Below are 22,701 nucleotides of genomic sequence, written 5' to 3' on the forward strand. Positions count from 1 at the left end.
AGTGATGCCATAGTCTGTTTTGTAATAATAGTGTAAAGGAAGAAATAAACAGCAACTAGACATTTAAGTCACTCAATTTTCGTGGCCATTTTGCGGTTCATCATTTTGCTGCTAGGTGTCGCTACTAGTTCCTCACACACTCAGTTATCACTTCGCTGCTAAGTGTCACTACTAGTCCCTCATACACTCAGTTGTCTGTAGTGCAGGGCTTCGCTACCAGAGGGCTCTATCAGCACCGGTGAGGACTAACTCCGTCGGCGTTTGCTGCTTCACTCCTCAACATCTATGCTAGCTGACGTGACTGCTAAATCTTCATACTAATCGAAAAAAATAACACCAATACCAAATAAGGCAAATGGTAATAAGTGCGAAAACTACCGAACCATCACTTTCATACGTCCTGGCTGAAAATACTGATCCAAAATATCTACAGAGGAATGGAACACATCAGAGAAGACGAGCTAGAGGAAAATCGATTTTGAGAGAACTCACTAGCCGCTAGAGATCGGTTGAAGAAATTCAACCTATATTTATAACATCAATAGATGTAGAAAATAACTTTTGACAGTTTTGACCAGAATACACAGTTTGAATTTAAGATGCAGCCAGGGATAAAATACAGTGAGCGGCATGTTACCTAGAGTTCTGCCAGAAAACGTACAGCGGTTGTGAGACTTAAAAGACATAAAGGAAAGCTGACAGTTGATAGTTGAGAAGAGTGAGTGTGTGTGTGTGTGTGTGTGAGAGAGAGAGAGAGAGAGAGAGAGAGAGAGAGAGAGAGAGAGAGAGAGTGGGGGGGGGGGGGGGGCCTCTAGCCAATTCTCCCATGTTATTCACTTTGCATGCGTCGTGCTACACACTTATCGAGCCTGTAGAGGGAACCTAGCTGATGAAGTTCTACATAGGAATCGATGTCTGGAAACGACATCCAGCGACGCTACAGAGTATCAAAGTTACAGGCGCTGGAGTCTGTAAAATATGTGTATACAGGGAGATCCAATGAAGATGTTAGCAATTTTCTATGATGATGGAGATGGATAAATGTATCAATTTGAGGCTATGTCCCTATAACGGAAAATTAGAAGAGAAGACATTCCTGTTACGTGTGACATTATTTACCGGTAGTGTTGTAGCTAAGATGTAGGGCAGGAAACTTTCAGAGGTGGTAATATGGACCGAAAGAAGAAAACAATGTCCAGTACACATGGGCTGTAAAATGCATACCTTAAGAGCTGTGAGGACTTGTTCATCTTCGCTAGCATAAAACATATCTCCACTATCGAACAAGTGCTCATAGTTCCTCAGGTATGCATTTTTAGCCCATCTTTAAGGGACATTTTTTCCTACTTTGATTCATACTACCACCTTTGAAAGTTAGCAACAACAGTACCAGTACTTGTATTCCACCGTCAGAGTATGATAACGATTTTCCATTGTAACTTTCGACTCATTTGTTTCCGGAACTGGGGCCCTTACCTCAAATTGATACATGATCACGGCATCACACTCTACTTACATACATTTGCCGGAGCTGGCGCCTGTATTTTGATGCTCCGTAGCCTCGTTAGATGACGTTTGCAGGCATGAGTTACTAGATAAAATTGCAAGCTCTAGAAATGTGAAACACCTTGTATGAAGAAAGCAACATACGAAAAAAACGAGAAATTCGGGAAATTAATCGAAGATAAGAAATAAGAAATAGAAATTGTTTCCAAATCGAACTTTCATTTTGCTGCTGCTGATTTGAAATTTCGTGGCATTTATTCGCTCTGAAGAGGATCGTTCAAACGATGGTCGAAATGTCGTTATTTTAGTTGTTTCACTGTTTTATAATGACATTGCCTAGTACCCAAAATGATTTTCTTCAAGCGCTAATAGAAAGCACAGAAGCTGAAATCTTTATAGGTACAGAAAGCTGGATAAAGCCTGAAATAAGTTCTGCAGAAATTTTTACGAAGTCTCAGACGCTGTTCAGGAAAGGCAGATTAGGCAGAATTGGTGATGGAGTGTTTGTGTCTGTCAGTAGTGGTTTATCTTGTAGTGAAGTCGAAGTGGATATTCCGTGCGAATTGGTATGGGTGGAGGTTATACTTAACAGCCGAACTAAGTTAAAAATTGGCTCCTTCTACCGACCCCCAGACTCCGATGATATAGTTTCTGAACAGTTCAGAGAAAATTTGAGTCTCGTAACAAATAAATACCCCACTCATACAGTTATACACTCCTGGAAATTGAAATAAGAACACCGTGAATTCATTGTCCCAGGAAGGGGAAACTTTATTGACACATTCCTGGGGTCAGATACATCACATGATCACACTGACAGAACCACAGGCACATAGACACAGGCAACAGAGCATGCACAATGTCGGCACTAGTACAGTGTATATCCACCTTTCGCAGCAATGCAGACTGCTATTCTCCCATGGAGACGATCGTAGAGATGCTGGATGTAGTCCTGTGGAACGGCTTGCTATGCCATTTCCACCTGGCGCCTCAGTTGGACCAGCGTTCGTGCTGGACGTGCAGACCGCGTGAGACGACGCTTCATCCAGTCCCAAACATGCTCAATGGGGGACAGATCCGGAGATCTTGCTGGCCAGGGTAGTTGACTTACACCTTCTAGAGCACGTTGGGTGGCACGGGATACATGCGGACGTGCATTGTCCTGTTGGAACAGCAAGTTCCCTTGCCGGTCTAGGAATGGTAGAACGATGGGTTCGATGACGGTTTGGATGTACCGTGCACTATTCAGTGTCCCCTCGACGATCACCAGTGGTGTACGGCCAGTGTAGGAGATCGCTCCCCACACCATGATGCCGGGTGTTGGCCCTGTGTGCCTCGGTCGTATGCAGTCCTGATTGTGGCGCTCACCTGCACGGCGCCAAACACGCATACGACCATCATTGGCACCAAGGCAGAAGCGACTCTCATCGCTGAAGACGACACGTCTCCATTCGTCCCTCCATTCACGCCTGTCGCGACACCACCGGAGGCGGGCTGCACGATGTTGGGGCGTGAGCGGAAGACGGCCTAACGGTGTGCGGGACCGTAGCCCAGCTTCATGGAGACGGTTGCGAATGGTCCTCGCCGATACCCCAGGAGCAACAGTGTCCCTAATTTGCTGGGAAGTGGCGGTGCGGTCCCCTACGGCACTGCGTAGGATCCTACGGTCTTGGCGTGCATCCGTGCGTCGCTGCGGTCCGGTCCCAGGTCGACGGGCACGTGCACCTTCCGCCGACCACTGGCGACAACATCGATGTACTGTGGAGACCTCACGCCCCACGTGTTGAGCAATTCGGCGGTACGTCCACCCAGCCTCCCGCATGCCCACTATACGCCCTCGCTCAAAGTCCGTCAACTGCACATACGGTTCACGTCCACGCTGTCGCGGCATGCTACCAGTGTTAAAGACTGCGATGGAGCTCCGTATGCCACGGCAAACTGGCTGACACTGACGGCGGCGGTGCACAAATGCTGCGCAGCTAGCGCCATTCGACGGCCAACACCGCGGTTCCTGGTGTGTCCACTGTGCCGTGCGTGTGATCATTGCTTGTACAGCCCCCTCGCAGTATCCGGAGCAAGTATGGTGGGTCTGACACACCGGTGTCAATGTGTTCTTGTTTCCATTTCCAGGAGTGCAGTTGGTGGGGACTTCAACCATCCCTCGATATGTTGGCAAAAATACTTGTTCAAAACCGGTGGTAGGCAGAAAACATCTTCCGAGATTGTCCTAAATGCTTTCTCCGAAAATTATTTCGAGCAGTTAGTCCACGAACCCACGCGAATTGTAAATGGTTTCGAAAACACACTTTACCTCTTAACTACAAACAATCCAGAGCTAATAGAGAGCATCATGACTGATACAGGGTTTAGTGACCACAAGGTCGTAGTAGCTAGGCTCAATACCGTTTCTTCCAAATCCGGCAGAAACAAACGCAAAATAATTTTATTTAAAAAAGCGGATAAAGTGTCACTAGAAGCCTTCCTAAGAGACAATCTCCATTCCTTCCGAACTGACTATGCAAATGTAGACGAGATGTGGCTGAAATTCCGAGATATAGTAGCAACTGCAATTGTGAGATTCATACCTCATATATTGGTAAGAGATGGAACTGATCCCCCATGGTACACAAAACATGTCCGAACGCTGTTGCAGAGGCAACGGAAAAAGCATGCGAAGTTCAGAAGAACGCGAAATCCCGAAGATTGGCTAAAATTTACAGACGCGCGAAATTTTGCACGGACTTCAATGCGAGATGCCTTTAATAGGTTCCACAACGAAACATTGTCTCGAAATTTGGTAGAAAATCGGAAGAAACTCTGGTCGTTTGTAAAGCACACAAGCGGCAAGACGCAGTCAATACCTTCGCTGCGCAGTGCCGATGGTAGTGTTACAGACGACTGTGCCGCTAAAGTGGAGTTATTGAACGCAGTTTTCCGAAATTCCTTCACCAGGGAAGGCGAATGGAATATTCCAGAATTTGAAACACGAACAGCTGCTAGTATGAGTTTCTTAGAAGTAGATACCTTAGGGGTTGCGAAGCAACTCAAATCGCTTGATACGGGCAGGTCCAGATAGTATACCGATTAGGTTCCTTTCAGATTACGCTGATACAATAGCTTCCTACTTAGTAATCATATACAGCCGCTCACTCACCGATAGATCTGTACCTACAGATTGGAAAGTTGTGCAGGTCGCACCAGTGTTTAAGAAGGGTAGTAGGAGTAATCCATCGAACTACAGACCTATATAATTGACGTCGGTTTGCAGTAGGGTTTGGAGCATATACTGTATTCAAACATTATGAATCACCTCGAAGGGAACGATCTATTGATACGTAATCAGCATGGTTTCAGAAAACATCGTTCTTGTGCAACGTAGCTAGCTCTTTATTCCCACGAAGTAATGGCCGCTATCGACAGGGGATCTCAAGTTGATTCCGTATTTCTAGATTTCCAGAAAGTTTTTGACACCGTTCCTCACAAGCGACTTCTAATCAAGCTGCGGGCCTATGGGGTATCGTCAAAGTTGTGCGACTGGATTCGTGATTTCCCGTCAGGAAGGTCGCAGTTCGTAGTAATAGACGGCAAATCATCGAGTAAAACTGAAGTGATATCACGTGTTCCCCAGGGAAGTGTCCTGGGACCTCTGGTGTTCCTGATCTATATAAGTGACCTGGGTGACAATCTGAGCAGTTCTCTTAGGTTGTTCGCAGATGATGCTGTAATTTACCGTCTAGTAAGGTCATCCAAAGACCAGTATCAGTAGCAAAGCGATTTAGAAAAGATTGCTGTATGGTGCGGCAGGTGGCAGTCGACGCTAAATAACGAAAAGTGTGAGGTGATACACACGAGTTCCAAAAGAAATCCGTTGGAATTCGATTACTCGATAAATACTACAATTCTCGAGGATGTCAATTCAACTAAGTACCTGGGTGTTAAAATTACTAACAACTTCAGTTGGAAAGACCACATAGATAATATTGTGGGGAAGGCGAGCCAAAGGTTGCGTTTCATTGGCAGGACACTTCGAAGAGGCAACAAGTCCACTAAAGAGACAGCTTACACTACACTCGTTCGTCCTCTGTTAGAATATTGCTGCGCGGTGTAGGACCCTTACCAGGTGGGATTGACGGAGGACATCGAAAGGGTGCAAAAAAGGGCAGCTCGTTTTGTATTATCACGTCATAGGGGAAAGAGTGTGGCAGGTATGATACGCGAGTGGGGATGGAAGTCATTAAAGCAAAGACGTTTCGCGGTGAGTTCTATTTACGAAATTTCAGTCACCAACTTTCTCTTCCGAATGCGAAAATATTTTGTTGAGCCCAACCTACATAGGTAGGAATGATCATCAAAATAAAATAAGAGAAATCAGAGCTCGAACAGAAAGGTTTAGGTGTTCGTTTTTCCCGCGCGCTGTTCGGGAGTGGAATGGTAGAGAGATAGTATGATTGAGGTTCGATGAACCCTCTGCCAAGCGCTTAAATGTGAATTGCAGAGTAATCATGTAGATGTAGATGTTTGTAGGAATTCTATCGCTTCTCTCCGATATTTTCAGCATGATACTAGTATTTTTTCCTACACCTAACAACGTTTATAGTGCTTGAAATGATGAAAATAGTACCTAATACTTTTTGATACGAAGACAGAAACGGTGCTTCGTTTTAATGATAACAATATACAGGAAAATTCAGCCATGTTTCTGCGAAGTTGCATAACGCCGAAATCCTGAAACACATCCGTATATTTCGAATGCGGTACAACAGCTGTAGGTAGGAGACGAGGTACTGGCAGAAGTAAAGCTGTGTGGACGAGGCGTGAGTCGTTCTTGGGTAGCTCAGATGGTAGAGCACTCGCCCGCGAAAGGCAAAGGTCTCGAGTTCGAGTTTCGGTCGCGCACACAGTTTTAATCTGCCAAGAAGTTTCATATCAACGCACACTCAGCTGCAGAGTGAACTAATTCTGGAAACAGCTGCATAGTTACTGGAGAGATACAGGATGTTCCAAAATTCCCGTTAAAAACTTCTATGGAATTGAGTGACGATATTTTGAATTCGAACCCATGTATGGAAACGTATATCCCTGCCACAGCCGTATAAATATATCTTCGCTATTGTGGTATGCAACAGGGTAATCATCACTGGAGGGGGGTTACTTACGTCGGATCGTATGATGTCATTTGACGGCTGTCCTACCTCTCTGAACTGGTTCGAGCCTCGTTCTTGTGTCTGTGACTGATAGAGCAACATTGCTGAGTACACTTTTGCCGAATACACCGACACGAGTATTGTGTGGGGCCAAGCTCACAGTGCTGGAAGAGCTGATGGTCGCCTTTATCAAGATCGTTGTCCACAACGTCTGACTCCTTCCCACACGCTTTTCGTTACCATTGTGCAACGTCTTCGAGAAAGGGTGCCTTCACTGTCAGCAGGTGCGACTGTGGTGCCCCGTGGAGACGCAGCGCACGCGAATTGGAAAGTATATTTATATGCATATGGTGTCTGTTCTTTCGGACATGTCCGAAAGGACACTACGAATGTAGTGTGTGGATATACAAGGTGAGAATGTGGGTCTCGCGGGAGGCGTGCGCGAGATAGTCCCTGCAGTCGCACTATCCTCTGTGCCCTCGGTGGCTCAGATGGATAGAGCGTCTGCCATATAAGCAGGAGATCCCTGGTTCGAGTTCCGGTCGGGGCACACATTTTCACCTGTCTTCGTTGATATATATCAACGCCCGTCGTCAGCTGAAGGTATTAATACCATTCTAATTTCGAACTGGAAAAGGCCCTCCTGTATAAACAGTGTCTCTGAAGAACAATTTTTTTTTTGTTTCTTTGGTTATTAACGACTGAAACTGCAGAACATTAGATGTACTGGGTCACATCTACACTTCAATGCCAAATAAACCAGTATAATAATGCGTATTGAAACACAGAGGTATGTAAACAGGCAAAATATGGTGCTGCCGCCAGCAACGCCTGTGTAAGACATGTGTCTGCCGCGGTTGTTAGATTTTGAACGTAGTATTATACTCGGCGCAAGAGCGATGGGACACAGGATCGCCGAGGTAGCGATGAAGTGGGGATTTTCCTGTACGACCATTTCACGAGGGCTCCGCGAATATCAGCAATCCAGTAAACCAACAAATCTCCGACATCGCTGCGGCCGGAAAAAGATCCTGCAAGAATGGGAACTCAAGAGAATCGTTCAGCGTGGCGAAAGTGCAACCCTTCCGCAAATTACAGAAAATCTCAATGCTTGACCATCAACAAGTGTCAGCATGCGAACCATTCAACGAATCATCATCTATATGGGCTTTCAGAGCCGAAGGCCCACTCATGTACACTTGCTGACAGCACAGCACGAAGCTTTACGCCTCATTTGGGCCCATCGGTACGAACATTGGACTGTTGATGACTGGAAACATATTGCCTGGTTGGACGAGTCTCACTTCAAAATGTATATAGAGTATGGAGGTGTATGGGTATGAAGACAACATCATGACTCCATGGACCCTGCATGTCAGCTGGGGACTGTTGAAGCTGGTGGAGGCTCTGTTACGTTGTATGGCGTGTGCATTTGGAGTGATGTGGGACCCCTGATACGTCTAGATACAGCTCTGACTGGTGACACGTGCGTAAGCATCCTGTCTTATCACCTGCATCCATTCATGTCCATTGTGCATTCCGACGGATGTGGGTAATTCCAGCAGGACAACGCGACACCCCAGACAACCACAATTGCTACAGAGTGACTGCAGGAACACTCTTCCGAGGTTAAACACTTCCGCTGGCCACCAATCTCCCCAAACATCCGGTACGTTTCCAGTAAATTGTATAGCATTATCGAGCATATCTGGGATGCCTTGCAACGTGATGATCAGAGATCTCTGCTCCCTCGTACTCTTACGGATTTATGGGCAGCTCTGCAGGATTCATGATGTCAGTTACCTCCTGCGCGACTTCAGCCATTAGTCGATTCCATGCCACGGCGTGTTGACGCACTTCTGCGTGCTCGCGGTGGCCTTAAACGATATTTCTTTGGTTCTTCAGTGTAACAAATTACTTGTCAAAGTGACAGCGTTACCAATATGTTTGAAATAGTTGTAGCACACGTTCCAGTAAATTGTATTGCCGTTGTCGTATTACAATTGGTATCTGCGAATACATTCCATAATTCGTGACAGATAGTGAGGTGCGACTGGAGACGTCCGCAGCGTTTACCCAGTGTCGTCTTGGCTACGGCAGCTCTGACGGCCACGAGAATAACCGGAGATAGAGAGCGCAGCACGGCTAGTTTGAAGGCCACTTTCAACTAGTGTTGCCAGAGGTGTCTCTTTCTAGAGATACTACGACTCGCCCCACGTAAGCTTTAAGCGGAAAGCCAAATGCTCCAACTTCTGGCCTCTGCTAACATTTCGAAATACACTATCCTATCAGTAAGTGTACAGGCACCTATTAGTGCACATCAATATGCAGTGTGTCTACCCTTTGTCTAGATGGCGGCTTGAACTCTGCGCGGGACACTGAGTGAGGTGCCTGCCGACAATTTACGCACCACACACGGAAATAGTATCTACGTGTTTGTCTTTGTACATGCCAGGCAATACATTGCTCAGCATGATTGCCATATCTCTCACAAATTTTGAACGTTTGGAGCACAATGTGCGGGCTCTTTAAAGCAGGTCGCGATTTTGATGATGTAACGAACCAACTGATCTGAATTTGATACGATATCCGTCAGGAGGGCATCCACTAACTTTATCAATCAATGTCAAGCCGAATAACTGCCCGCGTAAAGGCCAGAGGTGGACCAACACGTTATCGACTTATCAATTTGTGAAGCTCTTTCTCTTGAATTAATCATCCAGTTTTTCTGCAACTGTAATCATTCATTTGCCCCTACACGTACATGATGTGTATCGATTTCCATCGCACTGGGGTAATTCCTCCGGGATACGTTTATTTTCCTTAGTGTGTAAATATATTTGTAGCAGGTCATTCAAAAACGTTTGAAACGAAATAGAGGGGAGCTGGTTGTTGTTAGGAGAACAGAATGTCTTAGACTCGCGGATCATATGGTGTTATTGGCAGAGAGCGAGAAAAGTATGACTGAAATGTTAAAAGAATTAAACAAGAGACGTGAGTAAATTGGAATGAGAAATAATAAGAAAAAGGCAAAATGTCCGGTGGTAAGTGCAAGAAAAGTAAGAACAACTATAATGTTAGGCAGGAAGATACAGAACAATTTAGTGTTTTTAGATAACTGCGACGCGCTATTATGGACGACATTGGAAGTAATAAGGAGGTGAAAACACGTATAACAATTGCCAACGAGACGTTTCATAACAGGAGGCTATTATGTGGGTGCGTTGATAGGGGATAAAATAGGCAGGCACAGTGAGAAATTAGGTGGTGTTGAGTAGGAGAACAGAGAGAAATTTTAAAGGTAGCAGGATGAGGAAAAAATGGTTCAAATGGCTCTGAGCAACAGCTGAGGTCATTAGTCCCCTAGAACTTAGAACTAGTCAAACCTAACTAACTTAAGGACATCACAAACATCCATGCCCGAGGCAGGATTCGAACCTGCGACCGTAGCGGTCTTGCGGTTCCAGACTGCAGCGCCTTTAACCGCACGGCCACTTCGGCCGGCCAGGATGAGGAAACACAATTGGCATGGACACTCAATGAGAAGAGATTGTTTACTGATGGATGGTATGGAGGGAATAGTGAATGGAAGAAGAAGAACAAGAAGAAGAAGAAAACGCAGAACATACCAAGTGGTTGACAGTGTAAGGACAGAGAATAGTTGTGGGAAAACAAAAGGGTATCAAATGATGGGACTGCATGGTGAGCTACATGTGAAGACCTGCCCTAGGGCAGAAAACTCATGGTGGTGGTGGTGGTGGTGAAGAAGAGGAGACTCATTTAGGACATTTTGCAAGACGCCCATTTTCTTGTAATCCAAATTTAAACAAAAAATAGGCAGCTTATAATTTGTACTCTACAAACGACCGTGAATTGCATGGCAGATGGAACTTGCCATTATATCAGTTATCAGAACTTATTCCCACTCCACTGGTGTATGGAGCGTGCGAAATGTGACTGCTTAAAAGCCTCTGTGCGTGCTGTGCTTTGTCTAATCTGGTCTTCATGCTTCCTACAGTTACGATACGTAGGCGGTTTCAGTATATTCCTACATTCATCACGTAACGTCGGTTCTAGAAACTTTCTAAGTAGGTCTCCTCGCGATACTTTGCTCTTCCACGGGATAGTCTGTGTCTATCATCAACTGTCCGTTAGCTCAGTTCTCTGAACGCCTTCGTGACATTCTCCTATGGGTCAAACAAACCTGTGAGCATTCTTTACTGCCCTTCTCTGTATAAGTTCAATATCCCCTGTTCGTCCTATCTGGTACTGATTGCAATTCCCCAGTATTGTAACAATGAACCGCCCGCGCTTTACCTACAAATGTGCTTATGTGATCGTTCCATTTCATACCACTACAAATTTATACACTCAAGTATTTACTTGAGTTAACAAATTCCAGCTGCAGCGCACTGAAGCTGTAGTCATCGGACTACGTAGTCTCATTTTGCAAAATGTTGATTTTGTCGATACCGTCACAGTAATATATTTGACTATGCTAACAGAGCCTCAACCTCACCTCTGCTTGCACCGCTTCGAACTATAAAAGTCCTCGAATGTGTTCTGTAAGTTTTGGAGACAGATGAAAATCGGATGGGACCAAGTCGGGGCTGTGTGGAGGTCAATCGACGGCAGTGAACGAACAGCATCGGAGTGCTGCACACGTCGCAGCGCGCGGCTGTAGTTCGGCGTTGTAATGCTGAAGAGGAGGGTGTTCCACGTGCGGACCAACTCTTCCAATTCGTGCTTTCAGTTTTCTGAGCTGTTTCTCACGCACCGACACAGTTACATCACACACCGCTATGTTACACGGTACAAATCGGAGCCCTCTAGCAGCAGAGGACTGCAGATATGTGGAATAAAGATGTAGAATGTTACTAACGTTTTTTAACTGGAAAGCTTAAGAGTTTTCAAATAAAACATTTGAAGTCACTACTTCTCAGCACGCCCTCGTGTTATATGCACAAAAATCAAAAGACTGTTTCCGAGCAAAGTATGCTATTCTTTTCATTGAGCATCTTTGTAATGTATATCAGTAGTAAACCTTATGCTGATGGTGAAATTTCGTATTTATATTTACATTGAAAGGTGATTAATCTGTGGCCAATACACAATAACAAATGCAGTAGCCAGGTGGATATTAACTGCAATACCACCCACATTGCCACGGTAAGTGGAAGAATTGGTTTTCCGACACATGTCGCCATGTAACTGTCGCTCATGGCGATACATTAAAGAGGGTATGAAGAGTCGAGGGGCATGAAATGGAAGCAGTGGTTGGGAAGGGACTGAGACAGGGTTGTAGTCTATCCCTGATGTTATTCAATCTGTTTACTGAGCAAGCAGTAAAGGAAACAAAAGAAAAATTCGGAGTAGGAATTAAAATACATGGAGAAGCTGTATTATAAAGAACACTGTGGTCTTTTTATTTTTGAAATTTGCCCAAAAAACCTGTCTTACTAAATTTTTCCAAAAATTTAACTATTAATATATTATTCATGAAAAATGTCAGCTTGTTGGAAAATAGTGGAAATGCATGTAAGAAATGTTTTGTGTTTTACCGTTAATATTACACAGCTTGAGATAAGGGACATGGAAATAGATCAATTTAACATGGTGGAGATAGAAGATACCTTCTCCCCATGAACTATGACTTCAAAAACAAATGAATGTTTTCAAATCAACAGCTCATTTCATGAAGTCATTGCTAGAAGCGTGATTAATCTCCACAAAAATTTGGAAGTTAATTACTTTGGTGCAAGAAAGGCTCCATCATTCAGGAAAACGAATTTTCAATAACTTACCAGCAGCCATAAAAAGCTTTACTACTGACAAATTTCACTTTAAGAGGAGCCTAAAGGATTTATTAAACTATCTCCTCTGACACCATTAATGAATTGCATATTTCAGTAGAACTAGGGCGCACGCTATTGAGAGTGAGTGAGTGACAGAGGGGGGGGGGGGGGGGGGGGAGGGGTCAAATAATGCGAGTGCAATTAGAAGTATGTCTAAATTTTCATTCCTCATTCCACATCCATGATCAGTCCTCTTGCGATCTGTGGAAGGTAAATTAGCGTATTAGTTTCCCCAGAGAGTATCTCCTCACTATGGATCAATTGCAACAGAAAGTACATATAATCTAATCTAACCCTCTTGTCTGTCCAATTTCTGTTGAAGGTTACACACAGGACAAATACCTTCATATTGTTGTTGTTGTGGTCTTCAGTCCAGAGGCTGGTTTGATGCAGCTCTCCATGCTACTGCAACATGTACAAGCTTCATCTCCCAATACCCACTGCAACCTACATCCTTCTGAATCTGCTTAGTGTATTCGTCTCCTAGTCTCCCTCCTCGATTTTTACCCTCCAGGTTGCCCTCCAATATTAAATTGGTGATCCCTTGATGCCTTAGAACGTGTCCTACCAACCGATCCCTTCTTCTAGTCAAGTTGCGCCACAAACTTCTCTTCTCCCCAATTCTATTCAATATCTCTTCATTAGTTATGTGATCTATCCATCTGATCTTCAGCATTCTTCTGTAGCACCATATTTCTAAAGTTTCTATTCTCTTCTGGTCCAAACTCTTTATCACCCATAATTCACTTCCATACATGGCTACACTCCATACAAATACTCGGAGAAAAGACTTCCTGATCCCTAAAGCTATACTCGATGTTAACAAATTTTTCATCTTCAGAAACACTTTCCTTGCCATTGTCAGTCTACATTTTATATCATCTCTACTTCGACCATTTCAGTTATTTTGCTCCCCAAATAGCAAAACTCCTTTACTACTTTAAGTGTCTCATTTCCTAATCTAATTCCCTCAGCATCACCCAACTTAATTCGACTACATTCCATTATCCTCGTTTTGCTTTTATTGATGCTCATCTTATATCATCCTTCAGGACACTCCATTCCGTTCAGCTGCTCTTCCAGGTCCTTTGCTATCTCTCAGAGAATTATGTCATCGGCGAACCTCAAGGTTTTAATTTCTTCCCCATTGATTTTAATTCCTACTCCGAATTTTTCTTTTGTTTCCTTTACTGCTTGCTTAATAAACAGATTGAATAACATCAGGGATACACTACAACCCTGTCTCACTCCCTTCCCAACCACTGCTTCCCTTTCATGCCCCTCGGCTCTAATAACTGCCATCTGGTTTCTGTACAAATTGTAAATAGCCTTTCGCTCCCTCTATTTTACCCCTGCCACCTTCAGAATTTGAAAGAGTATTCCAGTCAACATTGTCAAAAGAGTTTTCTAAGTCTACAAATGCTAGAAACGTAGGTGTGCCTTTCCTTAATCTAGCTTTTAAGAGAAGTCGTAGGGTCAGTATTTCCTCACGTGTTCCAATATTTCTACGGAATCCAAACTGGAGTTCCCCGAGGTCGACTTCTATCAGTTTTTCCATTCTTCTGTAAAGAATTGGCGTTAGTATTTTGCACCCGTGACTTACTAAACAAATAGTTCGGTAATTTTCACGTCAGTCAACACCTGATTTATTTGAGATTCGAATTATTATATTCTTCTTTAAGTCCGACGGAATTTCGCCTGTCTCATACATCTTGCTCATCAGATGGTAGAGTTTTGTCAGGACTGGCTCTCCTAAGGCTGTCAGTAGTTCTAATTGAATGTTGTCTACTCCCGGGGCCTTGTTTCGACTTAGGACTTTCAGTGCTCTGTCAAACTCTTCACGTAGTATATCATCTCCCATTTCACCTTCATCTACATCCTCTTCCATTTCCATTATATTGTCCTCAAGTACATTGCCCTTGTATAGATCCTCTATATACTCCTTCCACCTTTCTGCGTTCCCTTCTTTGCTTATAACAGGGTTTCCATCTGAGCTCTTGATATGCATACAGCTGGATCTCTTTTCTCCAAAGGTTTTTTATTTTATTTATTTATTTATTGTTCTGTGGGACCAAGTTATGGAGAAATCTGCATGGTCATGGAACGAGTCAATACATGAAATTATAACACGATAGTAGAAACAGATAAAATGAAATATAAAAACAATTTCAGGCGTCAAGTCGTAAGTTTAAACAAAGAAAATCAACAACAGGGTGTATACATCGACAAGGAAAAAAAATTCCCGGATTTTTCCCGGGTTTTCCCAGTTGAAAATACACTTTCTCCCGGTTGAAAATACACTTTTTCCGTGTTATCTGACAGTATACTTTTCCTCGGCACTGTAAAACTTGTCAATCCTTAGAATGTTTATGGTTTTCTACACAGACGTAGAATTTGCCGGCACCTTAGAAAACGAAACCCAGGGGGGAAAAAAACATGTTTTGGAAAGATCTTTGATGTGCACCAACATGTACGCTGCATTTTTCCTTGTTACGGAGGTATAAATTCGAATTCCACCAAACACTGCATGTTACTTTCCGAAGCAATGAAATCGAGATTGCGACGCGCTTTTGTAAGCCAGTCACAGCTCATGTCACGTGATCTCGGCAGCTGATGACAGCATAGGACACGTAATGTAGTCAACCAATAGCAATATCACTCTTAAGTAGCGCGAACACACAAAAAAGAAAAGTTAATGGTGGAAATTAATAGACATAGTGTGACTACAAGAAAAACAAAGCTTTCACAAATAATATTCGTCTCAAAGATTAATAAGCAGCAAGAGAAGCTAAGCTTCCACATATAATGCTGATCTTTTTGCGCGAATTACACTTTAAGATACATCACACAAATTTGCCAGTAAAACTTTTAATATCGACATAAATATCTGATCTTCTGGGCTCGAAATTCTTCTAGATGGTCGTCCTCAAAGAGTTGATTTTTGAAAGAGAGTCAAACGCTCTGTGATCTAAGAAATTCATCGTCCATTCTCGCACATAGTTCATCTTGCGTAAAAGGAAATTTACTTTGAAAGTAACACTTTTCAAACCATCATTCGCAGTATTTTCCCGTGACCTGTCAGAAATTGGTTCGTTTCAGCAGTTGCCAGAGAGCGCGAGGTAACAGGCGTCACTGCGCCTGCGCGGCTACGATGACGCAGGAAGCCCGCATGTCCGTACGTGTAAAACACGAAAAGATCTTGCATTATGTCATAAAAGAAACAAGACATCAAAGGATACTTCGAGAGCATCGGAAATCGTGAACCATACTAAAATGCATAGTTCGGCTTAAAGTGCACAATCATATGTCCAGATTCGGATGTAAATTTTCTTGAGTACTAGTAATCTATTATCTCATGTTTGATTCATTATTATGACATAATGCCATACGAGCTAGAAGATGGAAAACGTGCACCTGAAATGCAGCGAACGGTTGAAACTAGCCAAAAGTGTGAAATTAAACACTTCGTTTCAAATTAATTGACTGCCTCAGCGCAAAAGATTAATAAAAGTCAAATCTCTTTAGCAAACAGACAAAAATATCTTCATTGTTCTGCAAGGCGATTAATGCTTGACTGTCAGAAAGGTGGAAATAAAACCTGAAACTAACAACATATTTTAGCCTTCCGTAACTATGCGAACGTATTTTAATTCATTTGGTAGCTCCCGGTCATAGAAATCCTTTTTGTTTTCATTTAATGTGAGAGCGATAATCGAAGAGGAAACAGCAAAATCACTAAACGTAAACACAGGTGACGTGGAGACTACCCACCTCCCCACTACAACTAAGACTGCTCTGTGCATCAGCCCCGGATCTACGATTTCCGAACCGGAGCAATTTAGATAGTGGCGCCAAGCCACACTACTGTAACCACAAGCGGGAGAAGGTACTACTCACACGCCACTCGACTGCGCACGCGCAAGAGCCCGCCCGCAACTACTCAAATGAATCTAATGTAAACAGCTGTCACGTCACGCTCATCGGAGGCAATTTGTTGTTAGGAAGCACTGCATATTCTTCCTAAAACCTTTGACATACTTTGGTTGGCAGACGCTTGTATGAGCACAGTGTTTTGTTGTTGTATATGGCGCATTTCCTTTGCGACTTAAGTGTTATTTTCGTTTTTTTTCTCTCGTTCATGTTTTCTTGCTGCAGTATTATTCTGCAAAAGCGGGATACAGTAATATCCTTCGTTAGAGTATTGGTTACTACCAGTCAGAATCACAAAAATTTAACTGGTAACTAAAACAATGAAAAATTCCCGGAATTCTAAAAAATTCCCGGGGTTTTCCCGGTTTTCTCCCGGACGAAAAAATTCCCGAGTTTTTCCCGGATGTCCCGAGTCGTATACACCCTGAACAATGTAACACTGGAATTTGCTTATTTTTTTAGCTCTTCCAGGAGCTCCTCGACAGAATAGAAGCAGTGAGCCACGAGGAAACTCTTCAGTTTAGACTTAAAAGATTTTGGGCTACTGATAAAATTTTTGAGTTCTTGTGGTAGCTTATTGAAAATGGATGCAGCAGAATACTGCACTCCTTTCTGCACAAGAGTCAAGGAAGTGCATTCCACATACAGATTTGATTTGTGCCTAGTATTAACTGAGTGAAAGCTGCTAACTCTTGGGAATAGGCTAATATTGCTAACAACAAACGACATTAAAGAAAATATATACTGTGAGGGCATGTCAGAATTTCCAGACTATTGAATAGGGGCCGACAAGAGGTTCTCGAAATTTCACCACATATAGCTCGAACAGCCCGTTTCTGAGCCAAAAAATCCCCTTTTGAATCAGAAGAATTACCCCAAAAAATAATACCATACGACATAAGCGTATGAAAATATGCGAAGTAGACTATTTTTCGTGTTGAACTGTCATTTCTTTCAGATACTGTTCTAATGGTAAATAAAGCAGCATTTAGTTTCTGAACAAGATCCTGGACATCGGCTTTCCACAACAGCTTACTATCTATCCGAACGTCTAGGAACTTGAACTGTTCCATCTCGCTTATAATATGCTCATTCTGTCTGATCAAAATATCGGTCCTTGTTGAATTGTGAGTTAGAAACTGTAAAAACTGAGTCTTACTGTGATTTAGCATCAAATTGTTTTCCACAAGCCACAAACTTATTTCATGAACTACATTATTTGATACTGTTTCTATATTACACACTAGATCCTTCACTGCCAAGCTGGTGTCATCAGCAAACAGGAATATTTTCGAATCACCTGTAATACTAGAAGGCATATCATTTATATAAATAAGAAACAGCAGTGGCCCCAGCACCGACCCTTTGGGAACGCCCCCACTTAACATTGCCACTGAACATCATTACCACTCTCAATATTGCGGAGAATTACCTTCTGCTTTCTGTTCTTAAAGTAAGAGGCGAACAAATTGTATGCTACTCCCCTTACTCCATAATGGTCCAACTTCTGCAGTAATATTTTGTGGTCAACACAGTCAAAAGCCTTCATTAAATCAAAGAAAACACTTAGCGTTCGCAACCTTCTATTTAATCCGTAAAACCTCACAGAGAAAAGACAATATAGCATTTTCAGTTGATAAACCATTTCTAAAACCAAACTGTACATTTGACAGCAAATTATGTGAATTTAAATGCTCCAGTAACCTTGTATATACAACCTTCTCGATAACCTTAGCAAACACCGATGGCATGGAAATAGGTCTAAAGTTCTCAACATTATCCCTGTCTCCCTTTTTATAAAGTGGCTTCACTAGAGAGTACTTTAATCGGTCAGGAAACTGACCACTCCTAAAGGAAAAGTTACAGGTATGGCTAAGTACTGGGCTAACATACACAAATCAATACTTCAGTATTCTGCCAGATACCCCGTAATATCCATGAGAGTTCTTGGTCTTTAGTGATTTAATTATTAAGTCAATCTCCCTCTTGTCAGTATCATGGAGGAGCATTTCAGGTAACAGTCTCGGAATACTTTTTTCTAAGAGTGCTATATGATTCCCTGTTGGGGCTAGGTTTCTATTTAGTTCACCTGCTATATTCAGAAAGTGATTATTAAATACTGTACATATATGCGACTTATCAGTAACATGAACATTCTCACTACGCAGTGATTCTATATCCTCGACCTGTCACTGCAGACCAGCCACTTCCTTTACAACTGACCATATGGTTTTAATTTTATCCTGAGACTTAGCTATTCTATCTGCATACCACGTACTTTTTGCCTTCCTAACAAAATTTTTAAGCATCTTACAATTCTGTTTGTAATGGGCTGCTGCATTTAGATTTTGGCTGTTTCTAACGTTTTGATATAATTGCCACTTTGTTCTACAAGATATTCTTATCCCTTTAGTCAGCCACCCAGGCTGCCTGGTTGTGCTAGTAGCCTGTTTTGAACGTTCTAATGGAAAGCAACTTTCAAAGAGCACGAGAAAAGTCTTGAGAAAAGCATTATATTTATCGTCTACTGTATCAGTGCTATAAACATCTCGCCACTCTTGTTCCTTGATAAGGTTTACAAAGGTCTCTACAGCAACTGTATCAGCTTTCCTACACAGTTAATAACTATATTTAACTTGTGTTGCAGCACAAAAATCTTTTAGAGGTAAAATTTGTGCATCATGACCTGAAAGGCCATTCACATTTTTGCTAACAGAATGCCCTTCTAGTAATGAGGAATGAACAAAAATGTTGTCTATGGTTGTTCTACTGTTCCCTTGCACTCTTGTTGGAAAGAATACGGTTTGCATTAGATTATATGAATTAAGGAGGTCTACCAGCATCCTTTCCCTTGTACAATCACTTATACAATTAATATTGAAGTCACCACATATAACAAACTTTTTGTATTTCCTATAAAGTGAACCAAAAACCTCCTCTGGCTTTGGCAAAAATGTTGTGAAATCGGCGTCTGGGGATCTATAAATAACAACAATTAGAAGTTTAGCTCCATTAAATTTAACCACACCTACACAACATTCAAACAGCTTTTCAGTGCAGTACTTTGAAACATCAATTGACTCTAATGGGATGCCGTTTTTCACATACATGGCTACTCCCCCACACCGCAAAGAGCTCCTAGAAAAGGTACCAGCCAACCTGTATCCTGGTAAAGGAAGCCTCTGAATTATCTCCTTATTTAAGAAGTGTTCAGATATACCAATAATTTCAGAGTCAACATCTATAAGCAGTTCACTAACTTTATCTCTAATCCTTGTACATTTTGATGAAATATACTAATTCCCTCATTACTCGGATACCTAAGCTTTGTCAAAAGTGGTTCTTTTGTTAGAGAGACTTCCCTTAAGCAGGAATATCTATCAGCTGACTTCAATCTAAAAAAGGTGCAGCTCCAACACCCACTACTGCAGGAATTTTCCCATGAGTGATCCCACCACCCCCACCTATGCTGCCACTTTTATTTTCCTGTAGGCAGTTTCTATCTTACCTCTAGTGATATGCGCCTCTACATCCTTACATTTGTCCTCTAGCCATCCCTGCTCAGCCATTTTGCACTTCGCGTCGATCTCATTTTTGAGACGTTTGTATTTCTTTTTGCCTGCTTCATTTACTGCATTTTTGTATTTTCTCCTTTCATCAATTAAATTCAATATATCTTCTGTTACCCAAAGATTTCTACTAGCCCTCGTCATTTTACCTACTTGATCCTCTGCTGCCTTCACTATTTCATGCCTCAAAGCTACCCATTCTTCTTCTACTGTATTACTTTCCCCCATTCCTGTCAATCGTTCCCTAATGCTCTTCCTGAAACACTCTACAACTTCTGATTATGTCAGTTCATCCAGGTCCCATCTCCTTAAATTCCCACCTTTTTGCAGTTTCTTCAGTTTTAATCTACAGTTCATAACCAATAGATTGAGGTCAGAGTCCACATTTGCCCCTGGAAATGTCTTACAATTTAATACCTGGTTCCTAAATCTCTGTTTTACCATTATATAATGTATCTGAAATATTGCAGTATCTCCAGGTCTATTCCACATTTACAACCTTCTTTCATGATTCTTGAACCAAGTGTTAGCTATGATTAAGTTATGCTCTGGGCAAAAACCTACCAGGCGGCTTCCTCTTTCATACCTTACCCCCATTCCATATTCACCTACTACGTTTCCTTTTCTTCCTTTTCCTACTATCGAATTCCAGTCACCCATTATTATTAAATTTTCATCTCCCTTCACTATCTGAATAATTTCTTTTATCTCATCACACATTTCATCAATTTCTTCGCCATCTGCGGACTACTTGTACTACTGTGGTTGCGGTGGGCTTTGTGTCTATCTTGGTCACAATAATGCGTTCAATATGCTGCTTGTAGTAGCTAACCCGCATTCCTATTTCTTTTATTCATCATTAGACCTACTCACGCGTTAGCTTATATTAGCCTTCCTAATACTTAAATCTATATTCGATGTTAACAATGACGCCGGTGGATAGACTATCATGAAATTACTGACTGTCGAGAAATTCACGAATATAACCGACAAGCTAATGGGCCCTTCGCAGGAAAAGGTTTTTCGCCGCAAAAAGCTGAAAACTGGAATCCAGAAAATGAGTAAAAAATATATATTCACTGACAAAAAATTAGTGTACGTACACAACATACACTTCAATAGTTTGGGATTTCTCTATTACGTAACAGTTTTTGTGATTGTATCTTGCAGCTTTAGTTATTTTTAATTAAAATAGATTTTAAAAGGACCGAAAGAACGTTTGGGACTACGCTACAGATCGTTCTGTTAGCACAGTTCTTACTTGGTAATCACTTTCGTTGACTTCGGCAACTCTCAACCAAAATCTCCAACCTAACCGAGACAATGCGCTACGATACAGCCGAGATCATGACAAGAGAATGGGCTACATTACACTTGAAGTAATTTTATATACATAAGGATCTCCATGACCTGTGTACGTCTAATATGAAAAATCTCCGAACTACTCTCCTCAAATAGTTCGCAATCTTCACCTGACCTTCTAACTGTTACTATTTCAGAATTAAAAACCGAATTCAAAGAAAATTTGGCTACCAGTCACAAAACTAGAAAAATAGGAAATAAATAAAAGTGAGAACGTGCAACAGGTTAGCAATAACCATAATCAGGAGATTCTACAGAAAATAAAAGTGAGAAAGGAAATTATTAATATTATCGACCGTTTAGGAACTCTAGGCTACGAAAAGGATGAAACCACATATCGAATAATTGGTGGAAGAGTTAGTGTGTTTTAAGATTAAATCCAAACAAGAATTTGAGAAAAATATATCGAAGCTAGACCTATATTACGAAAAATTGCTAACTCTCGAGACAAATTGTGTCCTTCTGTATTAGATGAAGAGTGTGTGCCCCTAGTACGGATAAAACAGGATGTGCAGCATCAACAGAAACTTCGGACATGTGTTTCATATTTCATCCAAGCCTGCAGTCTATAAATACTTAAACAAAATACCATTATAGTGAAATTACCTACGAATACGTTCTTGGTAAAGAAACACAGGGCACAAATACGTTTGTAGGCTTAATATGCACTACAACTGTGTTTAAAAATCGCTATTGTTGCCTTGGACTAACGACGAGCGAGTACCAATATAACCTGTACGCTTTCCAAAGCTGTTATCCATGAAAAAGCTAAACTGCGTATCGTGAAAAAAATACAATTTAACACCTAAACAATGACACTAGCTGACAATGGGCACTGTTGAAAATTTATGCCAGACCAGGATTAGAACCCGAGTCTCCTGGTTGTTGTTGTTGTTGTTGTTGTTGTTGTTGTGGTCTTCAGTCCTGAGACTGGTTTGATGCAGCTCTCCATGCTACTCTATCCTGTGCAAGCTTCTTCATCTCCCAGTACCTACTGCAACCTACATCCTTCTGAATCTGCTTAGTGTATTGATCTCTTGGTCTCCCTCTACGATTTTTACCCTCCACGCTGCCCTCCAATGCTAAATTTGTGATCCCTTGATGCCTCAAAACATGTCCTACCAACCGATCCCTTCTTCTAGTCAAGTTGTGCCACAAACTTCTCTTCTCCCCAATCCTATTCAATACCTCCTCATTAGTTACGTGATCTACCCACCTTATCTTCAGCATTCTTCTGTAGCAACACATTTCGAAAGCTTCTATTCTCTTCCTGTCCAAACTGGTTATCGTCCATGTTTCACTTCCATACATGGCTACACTCCATACAAATACTTT

This window comes from Schistocerca americana, chromosome X, assembly GCF_021461395.2.
Source record: "Schistocerca americana isolate TAMUIC-IGC-003095 chromosome X, iqSchAmer2.1, whole genome shotgun sequence".
In the NCBI taxonomy this organism is placed as follows: Eukaryota; Metazoa; Arthropoda; class Insecta; order Orthoptera; family Acrididae; genus Schistocerca; species Schistocerca americana.